This window comes from Monodelphis domestica, chromosome 3 (genome assembly GCF_027887165.1).
Source record: "Monodelphis domestica isolate mMonDom1 chromosome 3, mMonDom1.pri, whole genome shotgun sequence".
NCBI classification, from domain to species: Eukaryota; Metazoa; Chordata; class Mammalia; order Didelphimorphia; family Didelphidae; genus Monodelphis; species Monodelphis domestica.
The window spans coordinates 315,886,406-315,902,358 of NC_077229.1; positions in this window are offsets into that span (position 1 = coordinate 315,886,406).

The window sequence follows — 15,953 nt, forward strand, 5'->3', positions numbered from 1 at the left end:
TGTAACTTGTCAGACCTGATTACTATTGGCAAATATATATACTATATCCAATACTATACTATCCAATTATAACAATTAGTTGATTTACATTGGCAGAAAGAATCTAGGATGAATTTTTAAAGCCCTTGTATTTTTAAGAAGTTTTGCAGAACGTATAGGGCAAGAAACTAAAGACCTTAGGCCAGAACGGATATTTTTGTTGTTTTTTGTTAGTTGTTTTTGTCAGTATTGCCCACAGAAGCAAGGGATTCATAAGAAAAAGACAAATTTGGGAAGTGAATTGATGGATAGGAAGATGATTATCTGAGATGAGGATTTGGATTTTGGAATTGTGGCTTAAAATAAGAAAATGAGCCTGGATTCTTGACCCCTATCATTTCCTTTTAGGCCACTGGTAGCATAGTGGATAGAGGCCCGGACCCAGAATTCAGGAGAACTGAGTTGAAATCTAACCATAGATGTGTGACCCTGATCAAAGTTTCCTCATCTGTAAAACAGGGATAATAGTAGCACTGACTTGACCAGGTTGTTGGGAGGATAAAATAAAATATTTGTAAAGCACTTCATAAATCTTAATGTTATATCAATGCTCTTTTTGTTGCTCAGTCATTCAGTCATGTCCAACTTTTTGTGACCTTATATGAGGTTTTCTTGGCAAAGATACTGGAATGGTTCTCCATTTCCTTCTTCAGTGGATTAAGGCAAACAAAAGTTAAGTGATTGCCCAGAGTTACATAGCTAGTGAGTGTCTGAGGACAGATTTGAACTTAGGACCTCCTGCTTCCAGACCTGGCTCTCTGTCCACCAAGCCACCTAGCTAGCTGCCCCTCAAAAGAACTTTTAAGTGGTCATGGCAATATTAAATTCTGTCCATGCCAAGAGCTAAAAATAGTTTCTACTAAGAAGAATACTTTCATCATGTATATAGCTGTGCTTTTAAACAATAAAGCTTTTTTTCAAACAAGGAAATAAAATTTAGTAAAGTTATGCCTTTTGAGGGAAATGGACAAGTGCTGGTTTGTGAAGAGATTAAAAAACAAGAGTAAGTTACATATTGAAACTCTAGAATGCAGCATCTCAAATTTATAATAGCCCTACACATTTGAGATTATGAAACTCTCATGTCATGTTGCTCAAATCATACTTGAGAGTCATTCTTTTTTCTTCTTTAGTAATGGTATTTTCTTTCTCAATTCCATGTAAAAATAATTTTTGGTGTTCATTTTCTAACACTTTAAATTCTAAATTCTGCCCTCCCCTCTCCCTTTTTTGAGATGATAAGCAGTTTTATTTTGGTTATACGTATGCTATTATATGAAACATATTTCCACATACATTGTGTTGTGGAAGGAAACACATATGAGAAAAAAGCCATGAAGAAACCAAAGTGAAGAACTGTCTGCTTTGATCTACATTCAGATTCTGTCAGTTCTTTCTCTGGAGGTGGATGGCATTTTTTTTTTAATCAATCCTTTGTGGATCATTGTGATGCTGAGAATAGCTAAGTCATTCATTCCCAGTTGTTCATCTTGAGGATTATTCTATTTCCAGTGCCTGACTTTAGCATTTCATGTCATTTAGACAACTAACTTAAACAACTTACAAAAAGTTGGATGCTTGTGCTAAAAAACATTAAGGCTCTGAAGACTGCTATCATTCCTCTGGCTACAATAGAAAGACAAATAAAAGAATCTCATAGAATGAGAAAACACGGGGAACTGAACTCTGCATCAGCCAAGACTGTCTCCATACCAATAAAAATCCTAAATCTAATGCAAAGAATCAAGGTATCCAAATATTTCAAAGATCAAGGATTTCATCAGTTTTATCACTCCACATATAGTCTGCAACTTCTCTAGATCTTAGTATATGATCTTGATGAGTTTTTGTGCAAATTAGGGTTTATCTCTGTGGCAATTGGATGATGGTTCCATGAGTTGGAGGAATTTAAAAATGAAGAGACTTGCTCAGTTTCTACAGCCCATTTCAGTCAGTTTATTTGCCAGTGCAGATCTTTTCAGATGAGTAAGATGGTAACTCAAGCTTATGCACCAGGGAGGAGAGAAGGAAATGCATGCTTAAGAGTTATGTATCTAAAAGATTGATTAAAGAATTTTTCTGTCCAGCAGGCTGGAGCTAGGAATGGAATTCTGAGGATCTCCATATCTTTATTCAGATGGCGGTAATGGTATGGCAGTTCCATTAGATTGGTATAAAGTGACAAATCCAAAGATGGCTTCCTTGTTTTCCCTTTTTGTACAGGAAAAGTTCCTTCTCTGATATGGGTTAAAGATATTCCCTCTTTTCAGGTGTTTTCTGATATCCAGGTGATCTACATTTTAGGATTTTTGAAGGCAGTAAATGGAGACCAAAGTTTCAGGCTAGAATGTTCCCTGATTTACTCAGGGTTGGCTCATGAGATTTGGATGGTCTTTTTCTATGATGCTAGATGCTACACAACCACTTAGGCCCAGATTAAGTTATTGGGGAAAAAGAGATGAAAACAAGAAAGAGAGGACATTTAACATTTGGAGGCTATATATCATTAATATGACACATTCCAGGAGAAGTCCTTAACTTATTCTTTCAAGTTAGGAAATTAAGACCTTATAGAAAAGTCTGTATTTTTCCAACTTTGGGGTTTTATATGTGAAATGCCTATTCATATTAGAAGGTCACATAAACGTCCAATACAGATATTCTACCAACTTCTCTCAATATAGCTATTTACAAATATATATGCAGAGAGTGTTATTAATTTATTCTGGTAAATTAATATTGAATTGGGCTACTTTTTGAGAAATAACTGCCCTTTTGGCCCTCAAGAACAGTTTGATTTTAAAACTACAAAACCATATCTTCCCCAAGCTATGAAACTAGACTAGGTCCAACAAAGTTAAAGATGTATCACTGGGATGGCTTTTTCTATAGGCAGGGTGGAGATCTGCTCCCTATTTACCCTTAAATAAGCGCTTGATTAGGTGACAAAATCAACTAAGCATTCGCCATGTTGGGAAGCAGAAGCATTCTGGCAACCACATGAAAAGGAGGAAGAGAGCCTCTAAGTATCCTGAAGACCTGCCTCTTCCTGTGATTGAGGTCTGAGTAAATTTCCTGTGTGACTATTCTCCAATCAAGTGATGATGTCATAATAGATGATGTCAGATACTGGCATGTGGGAAGGAAAGTCATCCTTTTGGGGGGTCTTTTTTGGGGACCAATGCAGCTCTCCTGCTTAGCTGCTTAGTTGCTTGTGCTTAAGCCAATGCTCCCCTGCTCTACCCTCCTCCACTTCTGCCCTTCTCAAGTATAACAATTAAAATTAGTTTCTCTGCTAAGCCACTGAGTTGCCTCCCCATATTGAGGAATCTCAAATTTGGCTAAAGAGTTGCAGGGAGCTGAATTTTTCCCCTGAATCTCAGGTGAGATAAATGAAAGTATCAGTACAGTCAAAAGATATCCTCTTAAAGTAGTCATGCTTTAAGTTCCTGTTTGGAAAAGTCTCTTCCTTCTTTCTTTCTCCCCCCCACCCCTGTGATTCCCTGCCCCAGTTCATGTGGAGGCTAATTGTAGCCTAAGGAAAAATCACCCCCGTTTTTACCAGCCAGGGGAAGTGAGTCCTGGGCCTGGGGTGCTGAGCAATCTGCTCTGAGGCTAGAGTTTGCTGGGTGGACGGGTAGTGATCAGGTGAGCGAGATCTGGGTTAAACAGGTCCAAATTGCAGTCAAGAGGAGCTGGGCCAAGAAGGGCTGGGACCAGGTGACTGAGAGAGAGACCAGGAGCAGCAGCCGGAGCAGGAGTGATTTGAATCAAATCACTATCTAGGCACTAGCTATTAAAAGCTGAACTTAGGATTTAGGAAATTTAAGAAGTCATTTAGAAGAAGAAATTTAAGAAGATTGAGGATATTTTGTCACAACCGACGTGGTTCACCATAACTGTAACAATTAAAATAAGTTTCTCTGCTAAAAGTATTATATTTTCTGAGGTTTATTAAAGATTATTAGAATTAAGAAATAAAGAAAATACAAAATAAGGAAAGCACATACCTAGGCCCAGAGTCCATTCACAACCACTTACTCTACATCTTGCCTACTAGGTAGAGAGCTGCATGTGCAGGGAGAGAGAGAGTAGGTGGTACAGTCAGTTTAAATACCCATTGTGTTCTCGCACTCAGGTGAGGACTCAGGGAGATTATAGGGTATTCTGGGAACTTCAAAAGACTTCTAGGAATTGAAGTCTGGGGTTCAAATCTCCACTTTTACACAAGTTCTGTGGCATCCATTCAGATTGTGAGGGAGTCCATTAGATTTTCTTGAGTGGTAGTTTAATAAGTTAATATCCTAAAACCAAATATATAAATTTGTATTGACAGTATTCAATCACTTCTTTAAACAAATACTTTTTTTTTCCTTTTAGAATCCCCCAACTTTTACTTAGTAGGTTTAGCTCTGTGTTTTGAATTTTTTTTTTAGCCCTTACCTTCTGTCTTAGAATTGATATCAATTCTAAGGCAGAAGCATGATAAGGGTAGGGTAATTGGGAGTTAGTGACTTGCCCAGGGTCACACAGTGAGGAAGTGTCTCTGGTAAAATTTGAACCCAGGATCTCCCTTCTCCAGTCCTGGTTCTCTATCCAGTAAGCCACCTAGCTGCTCCAATTTTGCTTTTTATTTTTTTATCTGAAAAAAATTATTTAATTAATTACTTTAGAGTATTTTTCCATGGTTACATGATGTATGTTCTTTCCCTTCCTTCCCCTTCCCTCCCCCCCCATAGCCTTCATGCAATTCCACTGGGTTTTATATGTATCATTGATCAAGACTGATTTCCATATTATTGATAATTATGCTTGAGTGATCATTTAGAGTCTCCATCCTCGATCATATCCCCATCAACCCATGTGATCAAGCAGTTGTTTTTCTCCTGTGTTTCTGCTCCCACAGTTCTTTCTCTGGATGTGGATAGTGATGTTTCTCACAAGTTCCTCTGAATTGTCCTGGGACATTGCATTGCTATTAGTAGAGAAGTCCATTGCATTAGGTTGTACCACAGTGTATCAGTCTCTGTGTACAATGTTCTCCTGGTTCTGCTCCTTTCACTCTGCATCAATTCCTGGAGGTTGTTCCAGTTCACATGGATTTCCTCCAGTTCATTATTTCTTTCAACACAATAGTATTCCATCTCCAACATATGCCACAATTTGTTCAACCATTCCCCAATCGATGGACACCCCCTCATTTTCCAGTTTTTTTGCCACCACAAAGAGCTCAGCTATGAATATTCTTGTACAAGTCTTTTCCCTTATTATCTCTTTGGGGTATAAACCCAGCAGTGCTACGGCTGAATCAAAGGACAGACAGTCTTTTAGAGCCCTTTGGGCATAGTTCCAAATTGCCCTCTAGAATGGTTGGATCAATTCACAACTCCATCAGCAATGCAATACCAATTTTGCTTTTAAAATTGATATGATGTCTTTTTTTTTCTGACATGCCTTTTATTCAGATGTGTGGACCCTATTTGTTATGTAGCGGTTTTATTTCTTTTGCCCACTACCTTAATTTTCAGGATTTTGTTTACCTGGTTAGCAATGCTCTTCCCAGAATACCCTGAAAGTCAAACAGCTTTCTTGAGCTCTAGAACATATTCCCACTTTTCCTCTGACCTGAATGAGTCTAGTAGATACAGGATACAGCCATTTATTCTTCCTCCTTCAAACTTGTTACAAACTAGCTTTTCTTGCTCCTTTGTTCATCCTCTGTGACAAGGAAATCACTTTAAAAGACTGATATATATTAATTTAAGATCGCCAAGGAATTCAGCTATGTAATTCCTTAATGAAAACTCAAGTCAGCAGTCAACCTTTTATGGAGTTTAATTACAAACAGGAGGAAGAAAGGTATTAGAGAGAGAAAGAGAGAGAGAGAGAAAGAGAGAGAGAGAGAAAGAGAGAGAGAGAGAGAGAGAGAGAGAGAGAGAGAGAGGGAGAAAGAGAGAGAGAGAGAGAGAGAGAGAGAGAGAGAGAGAGAGAGAGAGAGAGAGAGAGAGAGAGAGAGAGAGAGAGAGAGAGAAGGGAATAGGGCTTAAATACCCCCTCTGTTTAGGCTGGGCCAAAAGGCCCAAGCCCTTAGATAGCTGAGGCAAAGAAAAGAGATCAGTCCCTATCACTCGCGTGACCAAAATGGAGAAACAGTCTCAGGGGCCTCCACCTCCAGCTTCCTTCAGAGCAAGCTCCTCAGAGCACAACCTCTCAGAGCAAAACCTCTCCAACCACCTCAGTCCTCAGACCCTGCTATCTTTAAGGAAACCATCTAAGTCCCCTCCCCTCAGTTCTCACATCTACTAATCACTGTCCATGTCTTCCCTGTGCCAATGGTGGCTCTAGCTTAACCCAGGACCGCCCAGAGGTCTGTGGCTTTGCACATGTCTGTTGAAGGTCATATTCTCAAATAATTAAATTTTGATCCTTCGCTGCAGCCCTTCCTAAATCCTGTTACCCTGAGTAGGGTGGAGATTGTAAGTTCCAAGACCTGGTTCTGTCATTCCAAGTATCTCTATTGTATCAATTCTAAAATCAATCATGACTCAAAGAACTTCCTGTTCTATGCTTAAGCATAGGTCAAAGCCCTTTCCATTGTTCAGCAAAAGGTTTCTGTCCTAAAGTAATCTTAAGTAGGGAGGAGAAAGACCCTCCCATGCCAAGGGGGTTCACATTCCAATAGAGTTCCCACTATCAGTAGGAAATTTTTCAAGTATGAAATTTCCCAATGGTGAAATTTCCAACATTTATAAGTCTAAGAAATTTTAAGGTTTACACCTCCACCCTCCATCCTTCAACAATTCTTTTAATTTAGTTGAACACAAATTAGTAGTTGGTTTAAGTTCAGTGACATGATAAAGATGAATAATGGATTGTTAAGTTTAAAGTGTAATCTCACTTTACTTTGTTTAGGTAACATGATTGTATAGCTGGATATTAAGAGCTTTGAAATTAAATAAAAATTGTCCTCAGTTCTTAATGTAATTTAAAATATTTTCTTTCTAAAATTTCTGCTTCTTGTTCTTTATTTTAAAATGACTATACTGGAAAACATGTCTTTAGTGAAAAATCACTGGATTTATATTCATGGGTATTAGGCCTTCCAGATGAGAGACCTTTGTAGAGATTAGGAAGAAATATTCAACAGAGGCATATTTTTCCAGTTCATCAATTTCTTTCTGCCATGACTCCCATATTCTGTGTGCCTTTTATAAAGTAAGGCACCACTTCATAATCTTGGAAATAAAAGTCAGAGGGAACCTATTATCATAAAACATTGCCCAATGGTCTTATCATATCATTTGACAGTTTCCTGTTTGTTAAGGATGAGTTAATGTCTCTATTAGAAACCTTATTTCAGGGGGTAGCTGGGTAGCTCAGTGGATTGAGAGCCAGGCCTAGAGATGGGAGGTCTTAGCTTCAAATCTGGCCTCAGACACTTCTTAGCTGTGTGACCCTGGGAAAGTCACTTAACCCCCATTGCCTAGCCTTTATCATTCTTCTGCCTTGGGACCAATATACAGTATTGATTCCAAGATGGAAGGTAAGGGTTTTTATAAAAAAAAAAGAAAAAGAAAAGAAACCTTATTTCATAGATTTAAGGGACGGGAAAAGGGTAAGATGGACTAATATGTCAGTCATGTAAAATAACATGTGACCAATGTCAATAAAACTTTTAAACAGTGATAACTGAGAAAAATAGAATTTAATGAGTGTTTGGTTTTAAGAATTTATAGAGGGGGGAAGCTAAGTGGCTCAGTGAATTGAGAGCCAGACCTAGAGATGGGAGGTCCTAGATTCAAATCTGGCCTCAGACATTTCCTATCTATGTGACCCTGGGCAAGTCACTTAACCCCCCATTGTCTAGCCCTTTCCATTTCTGTCTTGGAACTGATATATAGTATTGATTCTAAGACAGAAGGGTTTTAAAAATAAAATTTATGGAGAATAATAAGAAAACCATAATGTTATATTAAAAATGATTCCTATACATTTTTGTATTTTATTCAGTATTGTGTAAATAACATATCTTTCCTCATACTTCTCAGTACTCAAGGTATTTTAAAATAAATAATTTTTTTATTTTTAAATTTAATTAAAATAAAACAAAATTTTAAAATAATATTTTAAATAAAATAAATTTAAAATATCAAAACTAGTTACTTTTAAAAATCAACTGGGTTGGGGCTAGGTGGCACAGGGGATATAGAGCTAGGTCTAGAGTTGTGAGGTTCTGTGTTGAAATCTAGTCTCAGATACTTCCTAGCTGTGTCACCCTGTGCAAGTCTCTTTACTAATTGCCTAACCCTTATTGCTCTTTGTAAAAGTTAAAATTAAATCTCAATAGTAATAAAAATATTATATTTTAGGAGATTTATTAATGATCATCAGAAATAAAGGAATAAAAGGTATACAAAATAAAGACCATGTTGGCTGATCAGCCAGTTCAGATGCCCACCTTACCACCACCACCAAGCTTGATGTCATCATGCCAAAAAGAGAGGTGGAACCCTCCATGTCCCTGCCTAATATCCCCTGTCTACAGGAAGTCAGTGGGCTCCCAGGAAAAGTAGTTCTTTTTTTGGGTATCAGATTTTCAATTATACATCTTTTGCCTTGGAGCCAGCAAGGTTTTTTAAAAGTCAACACATTGACATTTTTAGGGAAAAAAAGTTATTAGAATCAAAGTATCATGTAAAGACAGATAATGCAAGGTATTATTGCTGTTACTATCCTTAAAATGTGGTATTTAATAAAATTTAAGTTAATGTAGTTAACCGAATGTGTTCAAATCTAAGGTCTCTTTTGAAAGAAAAAATCATTTGGAGGTTAATATAAATGATAAACTGAAGTGAATGACTTTTTGTATTTCGAATGCTATACCAGTCAGTCCCCAGAATTCCCCAATTGTAAATCTTGGCATATACTCCTGCTTATCAAGTCATAAACTTTCATCAATTCCTGGACCTTGTGAAGCAGAATTTGACCTAACATATCTGTTTTGCATTTGAAACACAAAGTACAGTTTCTTCCTCATAGTCAAATGTTCCATAATCAGAAAATACTGATAATCCAAACCCTTTATTCAAATATTTCTACAAATCATTAGCCAGAATGTTAGTTTGGGAAAACAATTCTACATAGCACATGTTAATCCTTCTAGCTCAGTTTGAATCTTGCTAGTATTTTAATGACAAAAAATACCAAACTGACCTCTTTTTAAAAATTAATTTTTATTAATGATTTTTGGTTTTATAGTGCCTAAGTTTATAGTGCCTTTATATTCCCTCCAGAGAGCTGTCAATATAACAAAGAATATCTTGAAAAAGAAAAAAGAAGAAAAAGAAAGACAGTATCAGTAAAACTAATTAATATGTTGGGGAAAAAAATTTAAAAATACATAAAGTATCCCATACCTATGGACTTACCACTTTTGCAAAGGCAAATAATCCCTTTTATAAAATGGGAGAAGGGTGTTGATAAGATGCTCTCCAAGATCTCTTGTAGTTCTAACATAGTAAATAAAAAAAGACATATGAATGAGATAGACAAAAAGGATCATGAAATGAAGTGATCTATGAAGGTTTCATGATGGACCAAAGCTGGACTTTATAGAAGAATAACTGAGATTTGAATAGTTAGAGGAGAGAAGGTAGGATAGTCAGGCAAATGGAATGAAGACTAGGGGAGTAGTATGAAATTCCTTCTTGATCTGTGTTGAGTAGCCTTGTTTACTGGATTAAGAAATGGATATGGATGAGAGTAGGGAGAAAGAATACTCCAAGGGTAAATTGGGGGATTAAATTGTGAAATTTCTTGAAATGCCTTGAATCTTGAAATTGAAATTGAATTTTAAATTGAAAATGAAAATCTTTAAATAAATGAACTTTATGCCATAGGCAAATAGGAGTCACTGAACATTTTCAAGTTGGAGAATTAACATGATCAGTGGGGCATATTTCCATATTATTATTACGGTTTCAAAATTCAGGATGGATTAGAGGAGGAAGAGACTAGAGGCATTGAATCTGTATGGCAAGTAGAACCAGACTATAAGGGATTATTGAGAGTGAGTAATGAAGGAATAGAGGCAATATACAAAGGCCAATTTTTCTAAAACCTGGACAGTGGCAGATAATGCAAAAATAAATAGAATAGTAGCTAGAAAAGGTGACAGAGGCAAATAAAAGTTTGTTGTTGGGTTTTTTTTAAAGATAATGTAATGAGTCCGTTTGGAGGTGGAGGAATATATAAATTCAACAATTCCAAAATCATTAAGTGTCCTTTGTATAGTTCTAGATATTATGGGGAAATTAAAAGTTTAGATAAGAAAGCATTATCTGCCCTTATCAAGCTTACAGTCTCATTCAAGTTATAAGAGAAAAACATGTCACTAAAATAAATATTATTAAATGACAATTGCTGGAGAGAGGTACAAAGCAAATGGCTACGTGAGATCCAGTGGGAAAGTGATTATTGACAGCAAAGGAAAGGGAAGATTTCCTGGAGAAAGCATCACTGAAGTCAGTATTGAAAAGAGAGGTAAGAATTCAATAAACAAAGAAACAGAAGGGATGGTATAGAGATATGACAGAAGATTTGGAGGCAAAGAATTATCCAGTGTGATTGGAGTTTAGAGTACACAGAAGGGATATTGGAAAAGGCAGAAAAGTGGGATGATACCAGATAGTGAAGAGTCCTGAATGCTAAGCAAAGGAATTTGAATTTTATTCAGGAAGTATTAAGGAGTCCCAGAAGCTTTTTAAGTAGAGTCTGGGCATTAATGCATTACTGGTGGAGTTGTGAACTGATCCAACCATTCTGGAAGGCAATTTGGAACCATGCCCAAAAGGTGCTAAAAGACTGTCTGCCCTTTGATCCAGCCATAGCACTGCTGGGTTTGTACCCCAAAGAGATAATAAGGAAAAAGACTTGTATAAGAATATTCATAACTACACTCTTTGTGGTGGCAAAAAATTGGAAAATGAGGGGGTGCCCCTCAATTGGGGAATGGCTGAACACATTGTGGCATGTGTTGCAGATGGAATACTATTGTGCTCAAAGGAATAATAAAGTGGAGGAAGTCCATCTGAACTGGAACGACCTCCAGGAATTGATGCAGAGTGAAAGGAGTAGAACCAGGAGAACATTGACACCGAGACTGATACACTGTGGTACAATCAAATGTAATGGACTTTTCTATTAGTAGTAATGCAATGATCCAGAACTATTTGGAGGCACATATGAGAAAGAAAGCTATCCACATCCAGAGGAAGAACTGTGGGAAAAGAAACACAGAAGAAAAACAATTGCTTGATCACATGGGTTGGTTGGGATAGGCCTGGGAAAGTAGACTCTAAAAGATCACCCTAATGCAAATATTAATAATAAGGAGGTACATGCTAAAATTGTGTGTCAGATACGGGAGGGGGGTGGAGGGTGGGGAGGGAAGGAACATGAGTCTTGTAACCATGGAAAATTATTCTAAATCATCTAATTAAATGTAGAGTCTGGGAATGGCCAGATCTATACCTAAATGTTATTTTGACAATAGGGTGAAGGATATACTATAGCAGGGAGAGAGTGTAAGTAAGTGGGAATACCTATTAGAAGACTATTGCAATAGCCTGTGTGGGTGGTATTAGGCACTAGAAATAAAAGAATAGAGACAGCAAGAGAAGCTGAGAAGGTTGAATTTATAGGACTAGGTTAACTGATTGGACATTCTAGTCACATTCTAGTCAATTCAACAAAGAATGTATTAAATGGTTTCTCTGTGCCAGGCAGGTACTATGCTTGGCACTAAGGACTTCTTCTTTGTTTGAATCTGTGATTTCTTTGGTGTAAGGAACCGGTCTGAGTGTACCAGCTGCTGCAGATAAGCAACTTATCTGTAACGTTTAATTAGAGAATTATTTAGGACCATATGTGTCCCAGGATCACACCTCAGATAAATATATATCAGAGGTAGGGTTTGAATCCCAGTCTTTCTGATGTCAAGGCCAACTGATTGCCTATTTACTATGCCATATGTAACCCAAGTCTCAAATCCCCTGATCTTGCTAACTGTGCCTCATTCCTGATGCAGGCATGGGGTATATATATATATATATATATATATATATATATATAGAGAGAGAGAGAGAGAGAGAGAGAGAGAGAGAGAGAGAGAGACTACTCACTAGTGAGGACCAGGGTTTGTCAAGGAAGCACTCATATCACTGGTAACATCAAACACCAGAAAGCATTCTCAAGGTAACTTCCAGGCCCTCTAAGACTCTCAGAGTATTAACAGCCCATAATTATACTCTTCCATGATAGATATGCCTTTGATTCATTGGTTCAGACTTTCTTATGCATGGCTTCTGCAATCAGATCTTGGTTCATTCTCTATACTGCCAGGAAACTTCTTTTCCATATGTCAATGGCAATATGCTTCATTGATCTATCCCTAATTCAAGGCAATATTCTATTCTTTTTTCTTCATTAAAAACATTTTTATATGTCAATATGTTTTTTAATGACCACTTTCTGACATTTTGCAATCTATGTTCTGTCCCTCCCTCTCTCTTTTCCCCCCTCCCTGAGACTAGGTAATTTGATAGAGCTTGTACACATGCTATCATGCAACATATTTTCATGTTTCCATGTTTAGCATGTTGTCAAAGAAGATACATATTGCTTATATGAGAAAATAAACTCATGTGAGAAATGGTATGTTTCACTAGTTCTTTTTATTTCTTTCAGATCTGCTTTCAGACTCTATCAGTTCTTTCTTTGGTGGTGGGTAGCATTTTCATCTTGAGTCTTTTGGAGTTGTCTTGGATCCTTGCATTGCCGATAAATAGGTAAATTATCTGTAGTTGCTAAGATTAATGATTTGTTGTCGGTCTTCAACACAACCACACATTTCTTTATTTCCCAATATTTCTCCACTCTGTTCTTTCTTTATTTTGTGCAAGTTCCCAAACTCTCCCCTTCTGAGCCTTGGTGCTGGCTCAGGACAGTTTTATCCTAAACTAATCACAGTAACTATATAAAATGTCACTGGGAAATATTTTACTCCCATTGAGAATACCTTGCAATTGCACAGATTCCCTTTGGAGAGTGGTTTCTGTACTTGGAGGCAGTGACTAGTGAGTAAGAGTATTTTCTCTCCCCTTTTTGGTAGAACAGATTAAGTTACACAAGGATAAGTTGGCTCCTCTCTATCCCCAACATCTTCCCACCTTCCCTATTTGTAAAATGGAGATTTGAACCCTGGACTTCAATCCCCAGAAGTCCTTGGTACTTCCCAGAAGGCCTCTCTCTTCCTGTGCTCGGAGATTGCAAGATGTAGTGAGTATGCAAAGCACGGGAATTCTGAATTGGCTAATCAGCCATGGGCATGTGGTTTTCTACTTTGTATTCTTAATTCTAATAATCCTTAACAAACCTCATGAAATATAATACTTTTATTAATAGAGTATAAATTAACTGTTACATATTGCTATCTAAAACACCACCAACCTGCCACTCAGGTCTTCAAAACCTCAGTGTCACTTTTGGCTTTTCTTTCCCTCATCCCATATCCACATATTCAATTGACTATAAAAATCTTTTCAATTCTGTTTGACATTTCTCACATCTGTCCCTTTCTGTTTACCATCTCAGGTGGCACTGTGAATAGAGCATTGGATCTGGAATCAGGAAGATTTGAATTGAAATTTAACCTCAGTTATTGATTAGCTGTGTGACCCTGGGAAATCACTTAACCTCTCTCTGACTGAGTTTCTTTAACTGAGTGTCATAAATGCATCTACCTCTCAGGGTTATTGTGAAGATCAAATGAGGAAATATTTGCAAATTCCATAGCACAGTACCTGTCACAGAGTAGGTAGGTGATTAATAAATGTCCATTTCTTTCCTTTGTTCCTTCCTTTCTCTGCCCTAGTTTAGTCCTTCATTAGTTCTCACCCCAAGTGAGAAATAAATGTCCTTTAAGGATGAAAGAAGTTTGATTCACATAGCTACAAAAAATAGTTTAGAAAAAGCCTGTAGAGGACTTGACATGAGACCCAACGTTGCCAAATTATCTTGAGATATTTTAGATTTGGAACAGGAGGCCCTCCCCCAGCCACTGGGAGGACAAGAAATAGAAAACCCATTATAAATATGAAGTCATGTAAAACAAAGTTCCATATTAGCTATGTTCTGTTCTAATGACCAGAGCTCTCTACTGTAGGACCAGGCTGCCTTGTCAAGTAATGGATTCTTTCTCATTGGAAATATTCACCCAGAAGCCTGTAGGAAGTTTCTTGCACTGATGAAGAACTTGGCCTAGATATAAAGGATCCTTCAAACTCTAAGATTCTGTGTTCCAGTTTTGGTCTTTTGTTTACAGCTGTTCCATGAAATAATGCAATGAGAAACTAATAACATTTTCCATCAAAATGGAATTTCTAGAAATCTAGGAGTCCTGCCATTTCTTTAGTTCTTTCCATCTTTTCTGTGGTTGAACTAAATAAATTCATATAAGCATTGTGAGCTTGAGCCTTTCTGTGAACTTTTCCATTATCTTGGACTGCAGAGAGCAGGATTGTGAATCTCTTAAAAAGGCTTCCCTCATTAACCTGCTTCTCACTCCTTCTAATTAGAAGGAGCTCTTTGAAAATCTCCTCAGCAAAAGGGGTTTTTGGTAGGATCTTATGATGTCCAGAGATTCACATCCCATCAAATACACTTTAATATCCCTTGATCCTAATCTTAGCCACAAACTGGCCCTTCATTCATGGAGAGGATTGCCTTTTTCACAACAGTATCACTTCTGAAAGTGATTGCCCCAGATCCTCCCTTTCCCTTTCTCAAGCAAGAGGGGATGCCAAATCTGATGCCTTGAATGTCAGATTCAGGACTAGTTGCTGGGTGCTGTGATCATTCCTCTAGTCCTTGGGGAGTCAGGCAGACTTTTCCTTGTTTCTTGATAATACATGTACTTTCTGCTCCTTTGGGGAAGAGAGGTGCCAGATCTGACTTCATTGGAAAATAGACCTCCTATCGAGGCTACCAGTTCAGACCAGCACTGCTTGGCAAAACTTTAGAGGGCTGCCCATGCCATCGAGAGGTATTTAGACAGGGTCACATAGCCAGTATGTGTCAGTGCTGGGATTTGAACTCAGATCTTCCTGATTCTGAGGCCTGCTCTTCATCTACCACACCACACTGTCTCTCTCCCCACCTTTTACTCTTATCCTCCTTCAGTTTTTCTCAATATTCTTCAATAAGTCATTCACAAAACATATTGAGCATCTTTTCTTGTTCTAGGACTATATTTCCTGATTTGAGATAGGGAAACAGGTTCAGGCCAGAAGAGAAATCCAAAATGTTGTATTCATCTCCAAGGAAGCACAGAGAGGACAATAAATCCTCTAATTTTTTAAAGTCTCTATGTCATTTGGAAAGCAGGGACAAACAGATTAATTCCATTATTAAGCCTAGCTAGAACAGCTAAACTAATTATCTAAAAGCATGAAACAGAAGGAGAGACTTTTGCTCCCCCCCTTAAATATAGGAGAAAAAGGAAGTCAGGCAAGTTATAACTCTTCTAAAAATGTAAGATCCTTGAGTCTACACATGACTTCAGAATTTCATAACAAAATGTGGCTTAATTCAAAGCTATAAAACAAGCATTGTGAAGTTGAAAATTGCTTTGCAATCTGCACAAAAACCAAGTCAGGCCATCAGTATTTGCAATCTGAAATAAACTTTCCCATTCCCTCCCTACTTCTTTCTGCTCCCTAACTGAGTCATACTGCAGCAAGTAAATATTGAAATTTCTAATTTCTTGTGGCTAATGATGTCCTTTCTCTAAAGTCATTTTGCACCTTGGAAAATTAAGGCAACTCTTTCTTTTCTTTCATTATATTGTAAGCAGT